Source organism: Camelus bactrianus, chromosome 21 (assembly GCF_048773025.1).
Source record: "Camelus bactrianus isolate YW-2024 breed Bactrian camel chromosome 21, ASM4877302v1, whole genome shotgun sequence".
In the NCBI taxonomy this organism is placed as follows: Eukaryota; Metazoa; Chordata; class Mammalia; order Artiodactyla; family Camelidae; genus Camelus; species Camelus bactrianus.
In genome coordinates this window covers 27,630,685-27,654,334 of record NC_133559.1, presented here as the reverse complement: position 1 = coordinate 27,654,334, position 23,650 = coordinate 27,630,685, and the positions used below count along the sequence as shown (strand labels likewise).

The following is a 23,650-nucleotide window of genomic DNA, read 5'->3' as shown; positions in this document are numbered from 1 at the left end:
CCATGCCTCTCCCCCCGTTGGTCCCTGATGTGGTCTCTACCTTCCTTACTTTCCCCCAGATTCACAGAACGGAAGGAACAACTCAGAGGAAACGGGGAGGACACACAGGTTACCTCACACAAACACGAGGTACGAGTCTGTTCTTCTGGGTACAAGCAGTCTTAAGAGCCACAAGGAAGCACACACAGCCCAGTGACTCTGATGTTACTTGAGGACGCCAGTTCACCCCTGAGAATCTCTTCTGCTCCTTTCCAGACAGGACTGAGCTGCCACCATCTGAGATTCCTCTCCTTGGGTTTCAGTGTTTTTTCAAGTTAAAATGCAGGTAAATAGGTTCTACTCAGACATACTGATTTGAAATCTCTTGGGCTGGTGTCTTGCAATAAGCCTTTCAGTAAACATCCCAGGTAATTCTTAAGCATCCCAAATTTTGAGAAACGCTGAGTAAAATGTAGGTACTGATAGGAAAGAAGGTCCTATTAAGCTAGTAAACTTCATGTGAATTAACCATCAGATATTCCCGCTCATGAAAAAAGCATTTCCTGGTCATATTACCCCTCATGACAGCCAATCAAGGACAGGGAGTGTCTCAAATTTATTGTGTTTTATATTGACTTTATGGATTTCCATTTTGGTTTATTTGCTTTTTGTTGCTACTATGAATGCACCTTCCATTTTAGTTTATAACTTTTGCTGATGTAAGAAACTATACTTTTATGTTGATCTTTATATTCACCATCTTGTTGCATTTACATACTCTTCTTACTAATGTTCAAATGATTTTATGTAATCATATTATCTGTAAATAAGGGGGGGGAAATTGTGTCCTTTTAGATATATTTCAGTCTTTTCTAATTGGCTTTTCTAATTGAATTGGCATGGTAGAAATCTATCATTTTGATTGTGAAAGCTTCCCTCTTTTGGGGAAGTGTCCCGTCAAACCATCTGGGTTAGATGGGAGCTGTCATCTTCCAACAGATTCTGCATTCCTAGCCACGGAGTGGCCACGAGATGGGCACATGACCCAGCAGGGCAACCTAAGCCCTTCACCAGATTTTTTTTTAACCAAAGACAATAGCTCTCAGCCTTTTCACAGACTGTATGGCTTCTGTTCACTGCAGAAACAAGCCGTGTATTCGGGTTATATTTCCTTCTCCACAGATCCATATTGTATTGGTTACCTGTTGTTGTGTAACTGATTAACACAAAATTAGTGGCTTAAAACAACATACATTTATTCTCAGTTTCTGTGGGTCAGGATGCAGGCATAGCTTTGCTGGGTCCTCTGCTCAAGAGTCTCACAAAGTGTGATCATGGTGTCAGCCAGGCTGCGTTTCATTCCGAAGCTCGGGGTTCTCTTCCAAGCTGACAGGGTTATTGCAGAATTTGGTTCCTTGTGGTTGTAGGACTGAGGTCCCCTCATTTGCTTGCTATCATTTTACACCTAACAGACTGACAAAAAATAGCCTGAAAATAGTCTGAAAATGTGAAAGAAATAGAATAATTAATACATTATGAGGGGGGATGTAAGTTAATACAACCACTTTGGGAAAGAATTTGGCAGCATACGGCATGAGATAGTGAAGTTGAAGACAACGCATTCTTACTTGCGCATAGCACATAGTAACTCTCAGGAATGCCCACAACAGCACTGTTTATAATTGGCAGAAAGGAACAGAAATACTCAAAATGTCCTTCACTATTTAAATGCACAGATAAATTTATAAAATATTCATAAAATAAAATAATACCATAGGGGAGTGAAAATGAAAATTACAGCTACATTCAATAACAACGCTGTGGTGATAAGTTTCCTGTCAGCTTGTCTGGGCACAGGGCGCCCAGGTTAAACATCATTTCTGGGGGTGTCTGTGAGATTAGCATTTGGATTGGTAACTGAGGAAAGTAGATGGCCTGCCCCAATGTGAGTGGGTCTCATCTAATCTGTTGAGGACCTGAAAAGAACAAAAGACAGAGGAAAGAGGAATATGCACCCCCCCCTTTTTTTTTGTCCTGCTTGTCTACTGAGCTGGGACATGGGTCTTCTGCTCTTGCACTGGATTTATGTCAAATGAATAAAGTAGACTTTAGACTCAGACTGGAACGATACCATTGGCCTTCCTGGAGAGAGCGTGTGGCGGGCCTTCTCAGCCTCCAGGATTGCGTGAGCCGCTTGCTTGTGATAAATCTCTTTATACGTGTCTCCCGCTGGTTCTATTTCTCTGGAGAACCTTGACTAATACAAACATGGAACCTCAAAAACATAATTTTGGATGAAAAAAGAATGTCACAAAATAATACATACTGGATGATTATATATAAAGTTCAAAACCACACAAAACTGAACAATGTGAACACGTATGTGGAACCATAAACAAAATGCAGGAAAACGGTCACCTCTGAGAGGGAAGGGATGAGATAGATATGAGAGGGACACACAAGACATAGAAAATCATGGCAGTGTTTTCCTGTTCTCACGGTGTGGTGAGCATAAGAATAAGAGGGTTGTACCCCACCTCTGTAGAGTCCGTGCATTATATAAATGTTATTTTGTATTTATTCAATGTTAATTTTTTTTAAGAAATAAGAAGACGGAGTAAAAGTGCTGTGTGGGTGAGACTTGGTGCCAAGCAAGGCTGCTTTGGGGTGAGAAGGTAGGAAGTTAGCTGTTTGCAAAGGCGCTCTCTCAAATGCCAAAATGAGCTTTTCTCTAGGACATCACACTCATATGCATTATTCTACAACTGACTTTTTTCAGTCAGCCATATACTGTGATGGAGACAGAACCGTTTTTTTATATAGAAACTCTGCTCGCTCCTGTTCCCGTCATACTCTTTATCTAGTTCCTTATTGATGCGTGCATTGGTCCGTCCGATTTTTAAAAAAACAAACATGCTGAATAAATATCCTTCTTCGGGGTAGATAAGCATAAGTTAGTTTCTGAGTCATAGGCTAGTATCTCCTCTTTCAGTTTTAACAGGCGCTGATACATGTCCCTTCAAAGTAGTGGTGCCAGTTTTCACTCAGCTCCACCGCCTGTTTGTTAATTAACGAGTTCTCCAGATTCTCCTTCCTAAGTAACTCCTCTGGTCAGTTCCTCCCGCCCCCTCCCACCCACTTGTTCAGCCATTACCAACCCTGCATTGTTGCAGCATCTCTTAACCGGGTTCCAGTCCTCATCGATTCCTACCACGCTGCGACCAGAGCGAGCTTTGGGAATAGAGAGCGAGCCATGCCCCTGGCTAATTTAAATTCTCCCGTGGCATCCCGTTGACTGTGAATAAAATCCAGGCCCTTAGCACGAGCTTCAAGGCCCCTCATGGTTTGCCCTGGCCTCATTTCCGGTCCCTTTCCCCTTGTACCGTTTTCTCCAGTCATGTCAGAACCTTCCAGCTCGGTCTGGAATGGTCTTCCTATTACACGTTTTTCCTCTGTCTGAGAAACTCTGCCTTTCCTTTAAGACCCAGCTCAAGCACTGTCTCCTCTCGACCGGGAAGGAGACCTCTCCAACATCCACACGTCTCTAGAATTACACTTGTCGTGCTGTGCACCACTCTCCATTCACTCGGAAGTCTTTGAAGTCGGAGACCATGTCCTGTCTTGTCTCTTTAGAATCTAGCCTCATGCCTGGAGGTGCGCAATGGATGTTTGATGAATGAATGAATTCATGAATGAGCTATCACATAAACACGTGGTCTCTACCATGAAATGCTTTTAATCTAGTTATAAAGACAGAACAGATACATTCAAATGATGCAAGGTCACTCATGCTAAGGGTGAAACACCAGACGTGTAGAACAAATGACCAGAGCTATGGAACTAGAGGCGAGGGCTCATCCCAGCTGCAGAAGTCAGGGCAAATGGGGTCATTCCCAGTGAACAGCTGGAGAGACTAACATATATGTGTCCAGATTTTATCTTTGATTCCTTTGTCCTTAATTAAACACAGAAGAGGCAGATTGAAAGGGTGTAGATGACGTGGCATAATTATAACTTCCCAGAGACACAGACTCTTTTTTGCATAAACCAGTGTTTCTCAGGCCCTTTCTCATTTTTGTCCTCCCTAAGGAAGCTTCTCAACATGTGTTCCCTCATCATATTCCCCCATGAATAATTAATACCTAGATGTACTGTCTATCTGTTTTATGTCCTGTGGCCTCTTGGAAAGCCACAATCCATTGTAATATCTAAAATTGCAAATTTTTATTTCCTTGGGGGTGGTACTTCCCCCTTTGAGAGCACATAGTGTAAACCAGGAGCAGAGTGTAATCCCAGCAAAGAGCCTGGTGATGCAGTACAGAGCTCATCTTCAGAATATATTTCCTTTCGAAAAACGTTTGTCTTTCAGTGATAGGCAGTGGGGGCTGGGGGGGTGGGTCCCTAGTGAGAGGTAGACTAGATGACTTCAAATATCCCTCCAAATTCTGCAAACGTGACTGTCAGAGCCCAGAGATCTCGGGGGGGAAAGCCCTGGTATTTAATTAGAAAACTAATTTAATTAGGAAACTAATTAAACTAATTAGGAAACTCATGTTCAATTAGAAGTACTTGAGTGAAAATTGGTTTCCTCTCCAGTGGATAACAGGGGAGACAACTGTGGGAGAGGAGGAAGTGACACCTAACAGGATGAGAGGGGTGAGTGTATCTCTGATGTACAGCCTGCAGCCAAAAATAGACGAAGTGCAAATCAGGAGACTGGCCTCTCCAAATGCGGCGGAAGCAAGGAGCTCCCCGCTATTAAGCCAGACATACCTCTATGGGGGCATCCAGCCAGGATGGGGGAGGAGCAGGTGTCAAACTCACTAACTGACGTTCCGTGACCTAGAAGCAAGGCCTCCGCCTGAGGCAACCCTCCTGGTACTACTGTGGACACTTGGCCACTCACTGGCTTACCCCTAGGGGTGGGTCTGATGGGCACAGGCCCCAGCAGTAAAGTATGCATCTTGCTACACATCTGAGTCATCTCCAGAGAGCTTTTTTTTTTTTTTTTTAAAACACAGAGTACTGAGTTTTGTATGATTCTACTGAATAAAGACTCTGAGTTGGGGCCCAGGAATCTGCATCTTGAATCATACCCCTTCTCCTGTCACCGGTGAGTCCAGCGCAGGCCCTCCTTCACCTGATGCTTGGAAACCATTGCACTGGACTAGAAAACAGCCCCCTGGTCATCAGGCCACACCTGGATGCTACCTTCCTGCCCTCACTGACCCCAAGATTCACACAGGAGCATGGGGGTGACATCTTCATAAAAGCAAAACCCACCAAGACAGGCTGGCATGCAGGAGGAGGGAGGGCAGGGAGGGCAGGGGAGGGCAGGGAAGGTGGAAGAGAGAAAGGGAGATGGAGGAAGCTGAGGGGGAACATGGAGACCTCCACAGAAAAAAGAAAAAGAGGGTGAAAGCAGCCCAAATCCTGGAAAGGAGACATGAGGAGAGGGGAGAGTGAGGGAGTCAGAAGGCTGTGCCTTCTTTCCCAAGGGTGGGAGAGAAGTAAAAAAGCCTCCTTGTCCAGGCCCGGGTGACATTACCAGCTAGTGATTAAGAAAGTGTGGGTTTGAGACCTAGTCTGGCCAGTTACTAGGTGGATATTTTTTTTAAATTGAAGTATAGTCAGTTACAATGTGTCAATTTCCGCTGTCCAGCACAATGTCCCAGTCATACATATATATACATATATTCATTTTCATATTCTTTTTCATTAAAGATTATTACAAGATACTGAATACGGTTCCCTATGCTCTACAGAAGAAATTTGTTTTTTATTCTATTTTTATATATAGTAGTTAATATCTGCAAATATTGAACTCCCAAATTTATCCCTTCCCACCTGCTTTCCCCCATAACCATCAGATTGTTTATTATGTCTGCAAGTCTGTTTCTGTTTTGTAGATGAGTTCATTATTATCTTCTTTTTTCTTTTTTTAGATTCCACATATAAGTGATATCATATGGTGTTTTTCTTTTTCTTTCTGGCTTACTTCACTTAGGATGACAATCTCCAGGTCCATCCATGTTGCTGCAAATGGCATTATTTTATTCTTTTTTATGGCTGTGTAGTATTCCATTGTATAAATATTAAGAGGCCATTTTAAGACAAGATATTTAAGGTATTTCTCTAAGACTCATTCTCCTCATAGGTAAATGTGGAATTCTAATTGTGAGGATCCCAAGAAATATTGTATTTTAAAGCAGGTTATTAATATGAAGTACTTTAAGTTGTTAACCTTAGGGCTGGATGAGACCATAGGGTCTATTTCTTCAAAATCCCCTCTTTCACAAAGGAAGAAACTGAAGCCCAGAGAAAAGTGACTCACAAGATGTCACGTGGTTAGTGGGTTAGTTAGTAACAAAGTACAAGCTGACTGTCAGTAAGAAGTACAAGAGAACTTCAGCTTGTCATCAGGCAAAAGGGAAGGTACATGGGCCAAGGTTGTGAGCCCTCTCTCCCAGGCAGCCCCCTCGGCTGATGGCTCCAAGGCCACAGGAGAGCCCAGCACTGCAGCTGGCCCAAGAGCTGGATGCTGGTCTGTCCCACCCTGCCCAGCCCCTCAGGGGTATTGTCAAGAGAAGAGGCCAAATGAGGCACCCCCAGAACTGGAAGTCCAGCAGAGTCTGTGTCAAATAAGCAGAATCATCTCTGCAGAAGCATCCCACCCTAAGAGCTGCCAGACACCACACACACATCCATCATGAACTTGCCGGCTTGAATGTACCCTCAAGACTAAAGCACAGCTGGAAAAGGTCGTCAGTGGATCCATTATTTTGAAGCTGGGCTTCCTAGTAGAAGGATGTGTTGGCTGAAGTGGGGGTAGTTGGTCAATATGGAATCCAGAAACATAGATGCTTAGGAGCAAGAATTTATCTGTCTTCATCCAGTGAAAGGCTATATTTGGGAGAAAATAAATACTCTATTACTCTTCAGCTGGAGGCTGAAGTCCAGCGAAATCTTTTTGGAGAAGGGACAACCTATCAAGGTCTTCATTCACCGACTTTGTTTTCCCCACAAGTACACTTGGTTATTGATGTTCTGAGTCGATGTTCTGAGCTAAGCCATCCCTTGCTACTTTGATCCCAGGCAAGGGGTGGGGCGGTGGGGTGGAGCCTGGATGGGTGGAAAGACATATCCTTTGATGTTAATAAATACACTGGCCTTCAGGTTTATATGTTAGTGTCAGTCAGTCCTTCAGATCCTGAACAGACTGATAAAAAGACTGAGTTTCTGAGTCTTGTAAAGCTGAGGTCTTGGTCCTACTCAGGATTTATCCTGCCTTCCTTTGAGTCCCAAGACCTGCCCTACCCTCCTGTCAGCTGTCTCGGCTACAACCATCCTCTAACACTGCCCAGATCACAGATTTATACCTAAAGGAAACACTTCAGAGACACCAGTGCCTTAACCCATTTCATTTCAATTCAACAAATGTTTATTAACCAGCTGTAATCAGCCAGACACTGTACTAAAAGCTGGTATTACAAAGATGAGTAAGATATGGCAGCTGCCTTCAAGGAACTCAGAGGAAGTACTTGCCATGCCACGTGGGTCCACAGGTCACCAGTGTCAGCGACACTTGGGAGCTTGTGAGAAATGCAGGCTCCCAGGCCCCAGACCAGACCTCCTGAATCTGGACATGTACTTTGCCAAGATCTCCAGGTGACTTGTACGCATATAAAGTTTGAGAAGCACTGATCTAGTAGGAAAGATCCAGCTAAAGCCATCCTGAAGTAAATTTTATGATGATGGAATAAACCCAGTGTCAGGGGAACATCAGGTAGGTTGTGGTTAATTCTGAGAAAGGAGCAGCCATTGGCACTGAGACTGAACTGGCCAACAACTTGGGACGGGGAGCAACCGAGAGTAGGTAGGAGCATTCATTTGTGGACAATGGCGTGAACAAAGCTCTGACTGCGCACGCTGTGTGGGGGTGGGGTGAGGGTGAGGGTGGGCCACACACACAACCAGCTGCAGACAGACCGGAACAGTGGCCTTTCAAGAGCTCGAAGCCTCACCCCGGGATGGATGGGGCCGCCCAGCCAGCAGGGCTGTGCTAGCCTGTACACGGCCCTCGTTACCAGCACCCCAGGCCAGGACTGACCAGTGCATGGACAGGAAGAGGCCTCTTCCCACTCCTGGCCCTCGGTGACCCCTTGGGGATGAGGGGCTGATGTTTGCAGACAGCAAAGGATGCCGAGTCTCAGATCTCATGCCAGGCCACCTGGTCTCTGGCAACAACTCTGCAGAACGACCTTGGTAGGAAGTGGATGCGCAGATTCCCACGGATTCCCACGGGTTTCCAGCAGCCCAGACAGCCTCTGGGGAGACGGTGTCCTCTTTATTCAGGTTGTAAGAGAAGCTGACTCTGGAGAAAGTTGAGAAAGTAATGACACAGAAAGGAAAGGGACTGAGGTGGAGGCTGGAGGCTGAAGTCCAGTCCTGGCCTGGCCCTTGGCTGTGTGACCATAAGGAAGTCTCTGGGCCTCAGCTGTAAATGAGGAAGATGGACCAGATGATCCTCAGGCCCTCCCCAGCCCCGACCGCCTGTGACTCTGGAACCTTCTAGTTTTACAAAGGTCTTGCCTGTTCCCTTTTTTCAAATTGCTTAGATTCTTCTGGAATTCACTGCTCAGTGGCAAAATAAAACGATCTTCTTGGGGACAGGATCTCCACCCAGCTAACAAGGGCAGCTGGATTATATTGTCCATCAGGGTTACATTTAGAGGAAAAAAAAAAATATATATATATATAGATTAATTATGAAACAGATATTAAACATCTACGATGCATTTTGTTTGGCAACTGAGTTGGGCACCAAAGATGCAGAATCTTAGATTCTTGCCAAAAATGTCATATACATTTGAACAAATAGGACACATATTAATTAAGAAGAAAGCAGTATATAATTTCACAATAAAGTGTTCTATTGATGATCAGTGTTAATACTTCATAGTGCTAAACAATTGACAGGAATGACTTCATTTATTCTACTCAAATCTATGCGGCAGTAAGTCATTTCGTATGTTTTTGCCTGTAAATAATAGAAAACCTTGGTGCTGCTGGCTTAAGCATTAAGACACACATCGTCTCACTGAAGAACTCCAGAGGTATGTGGCTCCAGAGGTGGCTAACGGAATGGAACCATCGAGGGTCCAGCTTGTGTCTAGTTTTTCTTCTCTCTGCCATTCTCCTGGGCCTTGTCCTCAGATTAGCAACCACCACGGTTTCAAGATGCTGCCAACTTCCAGACACCACGTCCTCAGAGAAGATCCAGAGGCAGAGAAGACAGCCCCTCCGCATTTGTGTGTATGTGTGTATTTCTTTACGATGGGGGAGGACTCACCAGAGTAACTGGACCAGCTTCCCTCACATCGCCCTGACTGGGCCTGGATTTCGTGCCCACACCTAAAGAAAGAAAAGGCAAATGGCTTGTTAAAAAAGCAAAAAAAAAAAAAAAAAAAAAAAATTACATTTTACAGTTTAAGAAAGAGAAGTTTCGATAGCACAGGGAAATATATACAATATCTTGTGGTAGCTTACAGCTAAAAAAAATATGACAATGAATATATGTATGTTCATGTATAACTGAAAAATTGTGCTCTACACTGGAATTTGACACAACATTGTAAAATGACTATAACTCAATAAAACAATGTAAAAAAAAAAAGAACTGCCAAAAAATAAAAAAGAAAGAGAAGTTTCGAGAATTAATTAACTTGTTCAAGGTCATGCAACTTGAAAGCAGCCAGGTTGGGATTCAAAGCAGAGCCCATACCCTGGCACATTCCAGGTCAGGTCAAAGCCACCTGCCCCCTGCAGCCTCCCTGACCTCAGTCACTCACTCCAGGGTCAGCGGCATCTTGCCCTCAAGGCCGCACTGCACAGCTGTGATGTGCCCGCCCCGCCTCCTCCAGGGCAGGGACTCATTCATCATTTTCTGTCTCGTTTTTCGCCACCCTCTAATGCCATGCTTACTTGCTTTTAAAATAAACCTCCATCTACTCTCCTCACGAGACTGGATTTTCCTCCTCAGTAGCTGGACCCTTGTCCCAGCGAGGCACTGAATTTCCTTTGCCTCTTCCTCAGCCTCACCGCTGCCCAGAACTCAGCCCTAATTCCAGGAAATGTTCAGAACAAGTTAGGGCTCACACTTTGGACCCAGTTCCAGCTCTGCCGCTCACGAGCCACGTGACTTCAGGCCACTGACAGAAGCTCTCAGTCTCAGACTCCTTATCCGTAAAGTGAGGGCATTGACCACACAGGGTTACGGTAAGAACTGAACGAGATAGAATTTAGCACAGCCCTCAATAGATGGGAGTCATTGTTCTTAATTAATATAATAAAAAATGAACACTCATGTTATCACAGTTTGTGGAGCTCTCTGCACATTATCTGGTCTGAGCATCATAACCACCACGTCAGGGGAAGGATGCTCCCTCCCTGTGAGGTTGAGGGACTGAGTCTGAGAGTGGCACAAGCCTTGTCTTTTTCAGATTCTTCTATTACTTTCTATGGTACATTCTTGGGGTGCTCCTCCCCCACCATGTGCATCAGCTCACCCTCCTTTTTGTGGATTACCTATTTTGGGCTGGATTATGCCCACCTCCCACCCCTAAATTCATAAGTTGAAGTCCTCCCTCCAGCACCTCAGGATGTGACCTTACTTGGAAATAAGAGTACTGCCGGTGTAATTATATAAGTTCGTGCTGGAGTAGGGTGGGCCCCTAATCCAGTGAGACTGGCGTCCTTATAAAAAGAGGAAATTTGGACACACACACACACACACACACACACACACACACACACAGAGTGATTGCCACATGAAAATGAAGGCAGAGACCCGGACAATGCTTCAACAAGGCAAGGAGCACCACAGATGGCCAATAAACAACCAGAAGCTTGGGGAGAGGTGTGGAACAGACTCCCCCCTCAGGGCCTCGGAAGGAACCAACCCCGCTGACACCTTGACCTTGTACGCCTCACCTCCAGAACTGAAAGATAATACATTTCTGTTGTTGAAGCCACTCAGTTTGTGGTACTTTGTTACAGCAGCTCCAGCAAACTGATACAGCCTCCTTGGGCAGGTGCTACCCCGCCTCCCACTGGGCTTGCTTTTCTCTTTGGGAGTCTCATTGCTTCTGCTGGGCACCCCACGAGTCTCACTGGTCCAGGGCTAACTAGCTTTTATGTCAATTTCACGGCTCAAGATCCTTGCATCCTCATTTGCAGCAACATGGATGTCCCTGGAGAATGTCATTCCAAGTGAAGTAAGCCAGAAAGAGAAAGAAAAATACCATATGAGATTGCTCATATGTGGAATCTAAGAAAAAAAAAAAAAAAGGACATAAATACAAAACAGAAACAGACTCATAGACATAGAATACAAACTTGTGGTTGCCAAGGGGGCGAGGGGTGGGAAGGGACAGACTGGGATTTCAAAATGTAGAACAGATAAACAAGATTATACTGTATAGCACAGGGAAATATATACAAGATCTTGTGGTAGCTCACAGCGAAAAAGAATGTGACAATGAATATATATATGTTCATGTCTAACTGAAAAATTGTGCTCTACACTGGAATTTGACACAACATTGTAAAATGACTATAACTCAATAAAAAAATGTTTAAAAAATCCTTGCATCCTTTAAACTTGAGTGGTGTGAATTCAGAGAGTCCTCCGATTCTCACTTTTGCCTTGTTTTCTATCCTGAGCTCCTAGCAGAGCAGCTCCCTTACCCTTTTCTGAGCTGCAAGGAGTTTATTTCCCTTACGCTGAGTATCTCCCTTACATTTCCAAATCCAGCCTTTATGCACAAGCCTGCGTTTTAGTTCCCCCAATGTCTGAGCCCAAGTCCATGCTGCTGGCATGAAAACCCCAGCTGGTAAAGCTCCCACCTGGGTCCAGCCCCCCAGCCTCCCCACCACCGCCGCCTGCCACAGGACCCACATCAGCCTGACATCCAGCTCTGAGTCACAGTTTATATTTTACCACTTGGGGATTTGGGGTTTCTTATTTAGATCTTGGATGGAAATTAATAATCTTGTTCTCCTACATCTTATTTATTTTATCCAGCATGTCTTTCCCTACGGAGCAAGGATGGGGGTATTAGATCAGTCTGCTGTGTTGCTGAAAATGGAAATCCCCGGAGCAGTTATTAAAGAGAAGTGCATTTTCTAAAGGGAGCAGGGCATTTGAGTTGGGGCAGTTCTCACCCCCAGATGGGGACTTTGCTGTGTTCTCAGGCACGGGGGCTCTGGTCCAGCCAAGCCGCTGTGTGCACATGTGGGTGGGAGAGGGTGTCTGCGGTCTAGAAGGCGCCTCCTCCGCGGGCTGAGGTCACTCCCACAGGAGGACCCTGAGCGTGGCCCTTGTCCCCGGCACAGCCACGCCTGTCAGGGGCCTTCAGTGCTGGTGAGAAATCAGAGAACGTTGCTGGACTGTAACGGGGTCCCAAACCACCTGAAAAGGACTTTGATTTCTCTTCTCCTTAGGAGGACAGACGTAGAGAGATGCACACAGAAAACTCTATTTAAGCCAGGGTCAGAGCCATTAGACATACCCCGGTGAACTCATACCCTGTGGCAATGACTGTAACTATGGGGACCTGCCCGCTCTCGTTGGCATTATTTCCACATGAGCTAAGGATCCTCAAGCCGATGAGGTGAGGGAAGCAGCAGAGGGGCTGCTACTTCCAGGCCGTCCGGGAATCTCAAGTCCTCCCACGCGGTTTGGTTCCCGCCATCCGCCTGCATCTGCGAGATTCCGCGCCGCGATGCTTCAGCCAGCTGGTGAGCCAGCCTCCGAGGACCACGCCGGCCTTGTGCACGTCACACTGAACATCAGCTCTGGGCCTGGATGTGCCTCTGAGAGGGGAAACTTGCTTGAATCTCCATCAGGAGAAGTGAGAGAGCAATTGTGGTTACTGGGGTCATTCTGAAAGCAGACCCAGGGACATCAGAATCACTCATATCCTTGAAGTGGCTGTAAGAATCAGTGACTCGCTCATGTGAACCCCAGACAGGACAGCACGTGGCCCTTTTTCCTGATTTCCTGCAGATGTAAAAAAGTCCACGTAAATGGTTTCACACTCTCTGGCAGAAGGCATGTCACTCACTTCTGGCTCCAGCCCCAGTCAGCCAGACTGCCAGGAAATGGATCCTGCCTCATCCACCAGGACCCGTCTCCTCTTTCCTCCAGCAACCCCGTGGCTGGGGCCACTCTGAGCTGCCAAGGCCACTCTGTGCGACCTCAGACACCATTTCTCCCCACGAGGGCCCTGGGACGTTGTCTCCCCGCTCAGTCCTACCAGACCCCTGCTGCCCGTCCCCTCTGTGGTCCGGCTCAGGAGGAGCGATTGAATCTACTCCCAGCCAAGTCCTGAGTCTCATACTCTTCCCATGAGCATCTCCCTCAAGCCTGGGCTGCTGCCAGCTTTTTAACTTCCTAAAACGCAAAGGATCCATCCTGACTCCTCCTGCTTCCATAGTGTGAGCATCACCAGGAAGAGTCTGTGTTTTTGGGACAAAAAGAGAGCCACCCACCCTCCAGAGAGGCAAGCAGGAGCCACACTTCAGGAACCCAGAGGCCCGTTTGCCACCCTGGCACTACAGTCAGGACCGTACCTTTCATTCCTCTTGGTGAGTTTCCATCTCTTTTCCCAAGGGAGACAAGGAGACTTCTCCTGCAGCAGGGACACATACATACACGCAGGTTAGAAGTCCCACAAGGCCCTCCTGATCCACTGAAACACAACATTCAAGTAGCGTTTTGGTGGCTCACTCCGTTACACCAGGAAATGGTGCGCCATGACCTTGAGATCTGACCTTTCTGCTAGTCCCCTGGGCTTAATAATGTTTATGCAAATGAATTACTTGTTAGTGACAATAAAACTTAAGTTTATTTGCCATCAAAGTGTCTAGGAAGCCGGAATTAAAATGGAGGGCTTTTTCCCCCTAGTTTTTAAAATGATTTTAGGCGTGAATATTACTGAAATATGTTGAAATATCTCTGCTGCCTTTAATACGGTATGGTGAATATAGCTTTTTATCAGTTATCTTGTGCTATCATATAAGAAGGATCACCACGAGGCAGGGGGTGGGGTACGAAGGGACACTGCGATTATCTACACTCAACCCCAAACTGTTAAAATCGTTTAAGTTTTGTTTTGCTTGTCAAGAGGTTTTTCTCTAGGCTACCAGCTAGTTCTTATCTGCTGTCGATATGTCAATGTTTTCTTCGATTAATATGCTATTTCTAATCTATGACCTAGTAAATGAACCAGGAAGACAAACTTGTTAACCTTGCACATGAAAGGAGAGCGAACTGGTGCTGAGTGAGGTTTCTAGGTGCCTCTCCGTGATTGTCACTGCTTGAACTTTAGAACGTTGATTCAAGCTAAAGTTTTTAAGGATGCTTTTTATTCTTGGACAGTCTCTATATTCTGGAAACTTACGGTTTCCTATATATGAACTTTCAAGGGTGACTGAAGTGTAACTGTAGATACTATTCTCAGAAATTCCACTCTTTAACACCTAACTCCACGCATAAAAGTGTGGATTTGGACACCCTTTCATTTTTTCCTTTCTGTGTGCCCTCCCTCTCTCCCTCTCCCATCTGATCCTGCCCCCTTCTCTCAAAGCATTGATGCTGGCAGCATATTGCAATGAAAAAAAATTGGCTTTTGAAGTTGGACCATCCAGTTGAAGTCCTAATTTTCCTTATGCCATAAACTTGGAAAGTCACATAGCTGATCTGAACCTCGATCTCCTAATTAAACAGAGTGATGGTTCTTCTTGGTTGTGAAAACTGAAAGTGGTGATGCTTGTGAAAGCATTTTCTAAAAATGCTGCCATTACCCAGCGTAACATTCTCACATGTCCTTGGTGCTAATGTTTGCTGAGAGTTGTTCTGTGACACACATTGAGTTAGGCTTTATAGTTTTTTTCTCATTAAATCTTTATCAGAAAGAAATCCTAATTTATGCTAATAATAATGCTAATTATTATTCTTATTTTGAGAGTGAGGAAACTGACACTTAGGCTAAATAATTCCTAAGTTCACATAGCTAGTAAGTGTAAGAGTCAGGGTTTAAGTTCAGGCAGACCCCAGCTCCCAGTTTCCATTCAATGGCAGAATTCAGCTGTTTTGGCTGATGGGAGGCAGGAGGGAGGAGGGGCTAGTTAGGGGAGCAGAGTAGCAAAGGACCCTCAGATCAGGCCCCAGTGTCTCTCCGTCACTCTCTGTTCAGGCCCAGAGTAGCCCTGGCCCCCCATCCCCACGGCCAGCTTTCAGAGTTCCACTCCAAGAGGAATTCAACCTCCCTTCCAGGTGGAGAGGTCAGACCCGCCCCCCGCATGGGCCATGGTGAATTTCTGTGGCTGCCCCTATGTGGCTGGAACTGCAGCTTTCCCTTGGTGGAGTGGGGCAAGCAGGGCCCTACCACCCATGGAAACATATCTGGTGGCTTCATCGTCCCAACCAGCAGGAGATGATCTAATAGGACCCTATAGTTCTGTATAGTTCCTTATAGCTCTGAGCTGCTGATCAAGCCCAAGGGCACTGGTTTATAAGCACTTTCTTTGCCTGCCCTTTCCCTCTAGCTATGTACCTGCCTAATCTCTCTATGTGAAAAGCCCCAAGATCAGAAAGGATATCAACACAGATCAAAACTACAATGAGGCGTCACCTCACGTGGGTCAGAATGGCCATCATTAAAAAGTCCACAAATAATAAATGCTGGAGAGGGTGTTGAGTAAAGGGAACCCTGCTACACTGTTGGTGGGAATGTAACTTGGTGCAGCCACTATGGAGAACACTATGGAGATTCCTTAAAAAACTAAAAACAGAGTTGCCATATGATCCAGCAATCCCACTCCTGGGCATATATTCAGAGAAAACTCTTAAAAAGTTACAAGCACCCCAATGTTCACAGGAGCACTATTTACAATAGTCAGTCACAGAAGCAACCTAAATGTCCACTGACAGATGACTGGATAAAGAAGTTGTGGTATATATACAATGGAATACTACTCAGCCATAAAAAGAATAAAATAATGCCATTTGCAGCAACATGGAAGGACCTGGACATTATCATTCTAAATGAAGTAAGCCAGAAAGAGAAAGAAAAATACCATATGATATCACTTATATGTGGAATATAAAAAAAGACACAAATGAACTTATTTACAAAACAGAGACAGACTCACAGACATAGGAAACAAACTTATGGTTACCATAGGGGAAAAGGGGTGGGGCAGGGATAAATTAGGAGTTTGGGATCAGCAGACACAAACTACTGTATATAAAATAGATAAACAAAAAGGTCCTACTGTATAGCACAGGGAACTATATTCAATATCTTGTAATAATCTATAATGAAAAACAATATATATAAATGTATAGCTGAATCACTATACTGTACACCAGAAACTAACACAACATTGTAAATCAGCTATACCTCAATTTAAAAAAAAAAAGGATATTGAGTGTTAACCTAATAATCTAAAGAATTCAGAAGTGACTGCAATGTCCTGTGAGAGCTTTCCTTATAACCTGGACCACGTGAACAAAATAGGACTGCCGAAGGGGACTATAATCTGGGCTGAGTAGGGTTAAATGGGTGGAACTGTCAAGTTCTGGCCAAAAAGTATTGCTGCTTCTCTTCCATGGGTCTCCAACATTTATTGACTCAGTAGAACTGGATGGCATTAAAAAAAAAAAAACGAATGGCAGTAATAAACCTTCTTATGCAACACCGTCTGTGAATAGCAAATCCTCACAGTAAGCATTATCCTTATTTGACAGATAAAGTAATCGAGGTACAGGGACTTGTCAAGGGTCACATAGCCAGGAGGTGAAAGATGGGGATTCAAATCCATGTTCAGCTGGGGCCAAAGCCTGGTGCTTGCCCCTGGGCCACCTGCCTCTCAGACCCACCCTCACTACTCATGTCCCTGCGTAACCTGTGCCAACCATGCCTGGTCAGCGCCTCAGCACCATGTGTGACAAGATGAAGAATGCTACTTCTAAAATACCCAGCCAGGACACAGCTTTCTCACCCTGATTTACGGACATGAAGAGGCATTGTTAATAGCAATAATTGTTAATGATGATGGAGTCCCGTCTGAGAAACGAGAGCCTGCTAACAGCCAGCTTGGCTTTCTGCAGAAACAGTCTGTTTTAAAGCCAGCAGCAAATGCACTCACTCAGGAGGACCTCTTCTCCTTGCCTCTCCTGAAACCCCTAGTGAGTTTCTATTTCCTATTAACCTTAATCCCCAGAATTTTATTCCCAGGATGGCCCTAACTCAGGGAAGAAACTGAAGGTTGGATTAGCAAAAAAACATGTGCTTCTCATTAGCTTGGCTGCGGCATGGGTTGTAACCTGCCCAACGTCAACACTCAGAATCGAAACACAGCACAGTAGTGTGAGAAATACAATTAATGTGATTTTCCCGCTATGTCCCTCAGGGCTCGAGATCTCCGGCTCCCTGCTGATTCAGCAGACCCCAGATAAATGCCACAGTCTGGCATTCAAGGTCTTCTGTCAGCTGTGTCTCCAGGGCTCTCTAGTCAAGCCTGGCTGTTCCCCTCAAAGCTTTCTGGCTTGGCTGGCAGCCCCCTGCCAACTCCTCCCCATCTGGCGCCTTGGCTCACGCCTGAAACACCCTCTCACCTCCATCCTCCTCCCCTAAATCCATCATTTCCCTTAAGACTCACAAGACTCCAAGAAGCCCTTCCTACCCAGCCCCAAACCTACATTTCTATCCATTAGCTCTTACTCAGCTCACCAACACCTACCGAGCACCTCCCGTGAGACATCAAGCCCTCCTCTGGCCACCATTTTTTGCGCCCTTTCTGCGTGCGAGGCACCAGGATGAGTGCTCTGCACCTCACCCTCTTGCTCTGCCCCCCTTTACAGGACACCTCCTCAAAGAAATTGTTTATACTCGTGTCTCAGTTCCTGTCCTCTCCTGCTCTTCTGAACCAACTTCAGACAGACTCTTGCCCCCACTTCTCCACTGAAGTTGTCCTTTTCAAGGTCACTGATGATTTCTATGCTGTTAAATCCACTGGTCACTTTCCAATCCTCTTTTTCATTGACCTTTCAATAGGATTTGATACAAGCATCTGACTCTACCATATCTTCTTATAATGAGTAAGTTTTATTTAAGAGAAGTTAGATAACATCCCAAAAATTATTTTTCCTATTTGGTCTTGTGAAATGAAGGCTGAATAAATATATATAAACACACGGCTAAAGTTACTGCAACTGCGTCAGCTGTGACTGTAATCTGATGTAAATGCGGCTGCTCAAATAACTGGTATTGCTGCTAGCAATGAATTTTTCCCCCAGATGGTAATCTTCCTTTGATAGATAGAGCAAAGGACAATGTTCCTTTGATTTAAATGATTAAATGTTAAGTGTATATTAACCTGTACTCAGAATATTTTGTAAAGTGGAAATAGAGCCTAGGCTCAAATAATTCAAATAATTTTATATATATATATGTATTTTTACTTTTTCTGAAGTGAATGCCTGATTGCACATTAAAAGCTGTGTGGGACATGAGGTCATTCTTTTTGCGTGACACTGTCCCATACATTGCGGGCTATTGATTAGCCCTGGTTCCTGCCTGTGAAAGGCCAGTAGCACCCCTGATTATTGTAAAAAACCCAAAGTGCCCCTTAAGATTCCCACAATGCTCTTTCGGGGGTGACGATTTTCCATGGTCCCCCGCATTTCTGCAGGGTTCATGTGCAGAGATGCCGACTGGCTTTATTCCAGACTATCTTGTCAAGGACATCTGTGTAGCAAACAGCTTTGGAACATACAGATAATGTCCATCTCAGAACAAAGGCTAGGCACGCTTACTGCCTGTTACAAAGGCGTCAGGTTTCCTCAGCCTGGGGTTCCTTTCCTGTCACTCGACCCACTGTGTTCCCCTCCACATTGCCTTGGGGAACGAAGACTCAGAGAATAGGGCAGGAAAAGGCAGGTTCTCTGGCTACTCCTGTTGCTGGCTTTTTGTATTGGTTTTTTTTTTTTTTTTTTTTTTTGATACTTTCCTTTCCCTTATACCACACATCTTATCAATCTCTCAATCCTCTTGACGCTACCTTCAAAACTTGTTCAAACCCTGGCCACTTCTCACCATCTTCACCTCTCTCATCCTGGTCTATTCCACCATCATCTCCCACCTGGATAACTGCTGTCATCTTAACAGGTCTCTTCCCCAGGCACCTGCGGGAGCCACTAGCTGACCTCGCTTCTTTCAGGTCTCTGCTCAAATCTCACCAGCATCACCCAGGCCTTCAATGATGACCTTATTTTAAATAGCAACCCCTCGCGGGCCTGGAGTATCCTATTCCCTTTCTCTGCTTTATTCTTCTCTCTAACCTTTACCAGCATCTAGCATATACGTACACTGCTTGCTTATCTTGGTCATCTTTCATCATCTGTCTCCTCCCACTAAAATGTAATTATCTGTTGAATGAATGAATCAATCAATATAATCTTGACAACACACCCCTATAATTCCAAAAGTAAAATTTGAAACAGTCGTGAGAAATAAACTGCACCTAACTTGCATGGAGGGACAGGATTAAATGCTATGAAACAACTAACAAAACCTGAAACCAGGCAGCCTGGGTTCAGATCCTAGTTGGCTAGCCCTGTTCTGCTGGGTAAGATAGTAATGCTGACCTACAGTTTTTTCATTTGTTAAATAAGATTAAAGAGCACAGTCCCCACCTGTTCCATGGGCTGCGGTATTTGTCAAATTTAGTAAGATATCCAAAAAAGGTTTCCAAACTATAAAGCACTGTAAGAATTTGTTTTATGTTTATCTTTAAAACATACTGCAATTTTCATTCCCATTGTCACAATCACAGACTACAGGATCTTTTTTTTCTTATCAACATCTGTTTGTTCTTTTATTTTTCACTTTAAAGACCAAAATCAAAACCTCTGAACTTATACTTTTCAACATGAAAGAATCAAAGAATATAGTTATAATTCTAAAGTAGCATCAGAATAGCAAATATTATCCTTATGAGTATTAATGGACTATATACTGAAACAAGGTAAAATACAATACTTTTATTTTGTACTTACTTGGAAGTGTTGCCACCGAAATCGACTACAAAGGTTTATTCTGAAAAATGCTACTATGAAGCTGCAGACTCAAATATTCCATTTGAATAACTAGGAAACAGACTGAATTGGAACCTGTGGACGGTTTTATAATATTAATTAGCAACAATTTTTTAAAGACATAGAAGGCTACTGTTTTAATATAAATGAGAAGTTTTAAAATCACCTCCCTTTTAGTGCTTTCAATTACCACATGGCCTTAAACCAAAGACTCAAATAATTTCAAATGGTCACAGATACTATTTAGGCAAAAATTCTTAGATGTCAGTACTTTCAATGTTGTGCACATCAAATTATAGTAAAGAGAAGACTAAATAAACAAGAAGCAGCCCCTCTGTTTCCATGAACAGCACAATGCATTACAGTAAACCGAGCTTATATTCAACCATCAAGTGTGGTTCCCCCATTAGTTCACTTTGTGACAGGTCATTAAGAGTATCTTCAAATCCAATAGTCTCATCATTACCCCTCAAAATATCCAGTGAAAGGTTTGAGCTTGGAAGAAATGGAAGACGCTGGGCCTGCTGCACTGCCTTGAATTCCATTTGTAACTTTAGTGGAGCAAATAGACCCTGGATGTTTCTCAGTGCGGAAAAGTTCATTTTATCTTGGTTGAGCTGGAAATTCTTTTCCAATAATTCAAGAGGATGACTGGGCAGAAGTTCCTTTTTCACACAGGAAAAACCTTTTCGAAGAAGATCATGACTTTAAAAGGTCCACTTGGTGACAGTTCAGTAACTGGAATACAGTCCTTTAGCTGAGATCCAAGCACTCTGGCATTCATCTTCAACTCGCTCTGTGCACACCCTCTCCAGGATCTTTTTTTTTTTTTTGATTGATTGAAGTGTAGTCAACTTACAATGTTGTATCAGTGTCTAGTCTACAGCATGGTGATTCATTTATACATATATATTTCTTTTCATATTCTTTTTCATTACAGGTCAGTACAAGGTGTTGAATATAGTTCCTTGTGCGATACAGTAGGACCTTGTAGTTTACATATTTTATATGTAGTAGTTAGAATCTACAAATTCTGAACTCCCAATTTATCCCTCCCCACCCCCACTTCCCTCTGGTAACTGTAAGTTTGTTTTCTATGAGTCTGTCTCTGCTTTATAAATGAGTTAATTAGTGTCTTTTTTTTTAATTTCACATATGTGATATCATATGGTATTTTTCTCTCTTTCTGGGCATTATTTTATTCTTTTTTATGGCTGAGTAGTATTCCATTGTATAAATACACCACAGCTTCTTTATCTAATCATCTGTCGATGGACGTTTAGATTGCTTCCAGGACTTGACTATTGTAAACAGTGCTGTTATGAACACTGGGTGCACAGACTGTATGATCTTGATCTCCAAGCATTCCTGTGCTTTCTTGTACACCTATCTTGTCTCAAGCAGCTCTGTTTGTATTAAATGCCTCTGCCCCACCAGTGCCATTTATCCAGCTCAGATCCCCTTCTACAAAGGCTCCAGGTCCTAAGATGGGATTTCTTTCCCATTTCCCTATATTCCAGTGGAATGCTGCTGTCAGGCTTCTCAGGGTTTGCCTGTCATTAAAGGAGTTACTGTTCCTTAGCTCCTAGATTGCAAGTAATAGGCTTATTCACTTTGGTGACCCCCATGACTCTTAATACAGTGTGGTTGTGGCACAGACTCTCATTGGCTGAATGAGCTCTCATGTCTGGGTGCAAGCTGGAGGCAATTTATGCCCTTTCACTGACATTCTCTGCAAAGAAATGTTCGCTTTCCCATCTCTTGTCAACTTCAATTTCTTATATGGGCTAAGCTGGATGAGATGGGCAAAGACCAGCAGCACGACTCCAGGCCTTCCCTTGAAAGTCTTGCAAGAGGCCCCAGCACCTCCCCTGGGACTAACAATAAGATTTCTCATCAACAGTTGTACTACTAGCCTTTGAAGCCTCTGCTGAAACTTGGAGACAAAAGAGTGAATTACAGTTAAGATCCTGCTTCAAGTATTTATTGAATCGAATACCAAAAAGTGGAAAATGACAAGACAGAGTTCCAAATGAGGTCTGTTGCTCCTGACACAGAAAACTGGCTCCGCTAGGAGCAGAGCAGCTGAGGCTTCCTTAAGCTCCTTTCTGGGAAAGTCTTCAACCAGAGGGCTGGGGAAGCAGTGAAGGAAATGACTGTGAAAGACAAGCTCTTTGGTGATGTGGATGTGACAAGACACTTGGAAAAGATGCCCATGCCATCCGTGAGTCTGCAACAAAGCTGGGGACAGTTCTATCCAGGACACTAGGGCCCTTTGGTGACGGGAGGGGACTGTCTCTTTTGCGGGCTGCCTGTGGCAATTCTGAACCTCTGTATTTAAACATCAGTACTGACCTGCAGATCTCCCCCTTTTTTGCCCCCAAACTCCATATCCCAGTAGAAATTCCTAAGAATCTATTTCTCACTAGCTTAGGGACTGGAATGAAGGGGAGAAATGAAAGCAGGCAAGAGGGACACTAATGACCATTACTGAAGCACATACAATGATCTACACACTTGCCTATTACAAGTCATTTAAACTTTATAATTATTCTGAGGCATATACCAAACTAGTCCCATGAAGAAAATGAGACTCAAATTATTTAAGAGATTTTTTTCCCATGAAAACACAGCTAGAAGAGACAGGGTAGGTACAACCTGCCGTCCCCAGAACATCCCCGGGACTCCCCTGCCAGTGCTCACCATGTACGCGCCAGCTGAAAGGCCACCGCTCATCCCCGTGGGTCCAGATCCCATCTTTCTTAAAAGGGTAGCTCGCTTCTAACTACCTTGCACAGCAGTCTTGGGTGCCTCCAAGGCAGAAGCAATTGCTCCTTCCTCAATCTGATAGAACATTTTACCTCTTTTCCAACATGTCATCTTCCCCTTTATAATGTGGCCGTTTGTGTATATCTCGTTTCCTCTGCTAGAACAAAAAAAATCCTTGCGGGCAGTGACAGTGTCTTATTCACCTTGGTATTACCCAAAGCATGTAATAAAAGCATTAGAGCAAGTTTCTTGCTCGTAGTAGGTATTCAACTCATGTTTGTTGAATGAGGAACACGGAGGCATTGCAAAAGGTGAAATCTCAGGTACGCTGGTACCACAGCCCCTTGTTTGCAGCTCAGCTGAACGAGATCTGAGGGTTTGCTGTCATCAAGAGCAAACGCTGGCGCGAGTCCAGAGGGCATCTACCCCCTCCTGGCTTCTACTTCAAAGTTCCCCCGACGTCCCAGTCGCAGCCCTCTTGATCTTTCCCTGTTTGCTCACTGAAGTTGATTTGGAACATGAAAAGACCCAGGACTGAGTATTTCATTCAGGCCAGGTCTTCTTAATCCAGCGACTGTAGACAAAACGTACAAGGAGGGCAGAGGTTATCAGTACGAGGTCAGTGTGTGTAGCACCTGTCTAAACCCTGGACCCTCTGTTCATGGACTTCACCAGCCTTGCGATGCTAAGACTATCAGGAGAAATAGATTGTGTCTTCTCCTAGAGACATGGTAA

The 23,650-nt window shown here is 44.4% G+C and overlaps 1 pseudogene; it reads right to left on the bottom strand.

Moving 5' to 3' along the window:
• Positions 1 to 3,697: 3,697 nt before the first annotated feature.
• LOC123616835 (proteasome maturation protein pseudogene) lies at positions 3,698 to 23,483 on the bottom strand (annotated as a pseudogene).
• Between the last annotated feature and the right edge of the window lie 167 nt (positions 23,484 to 23,650).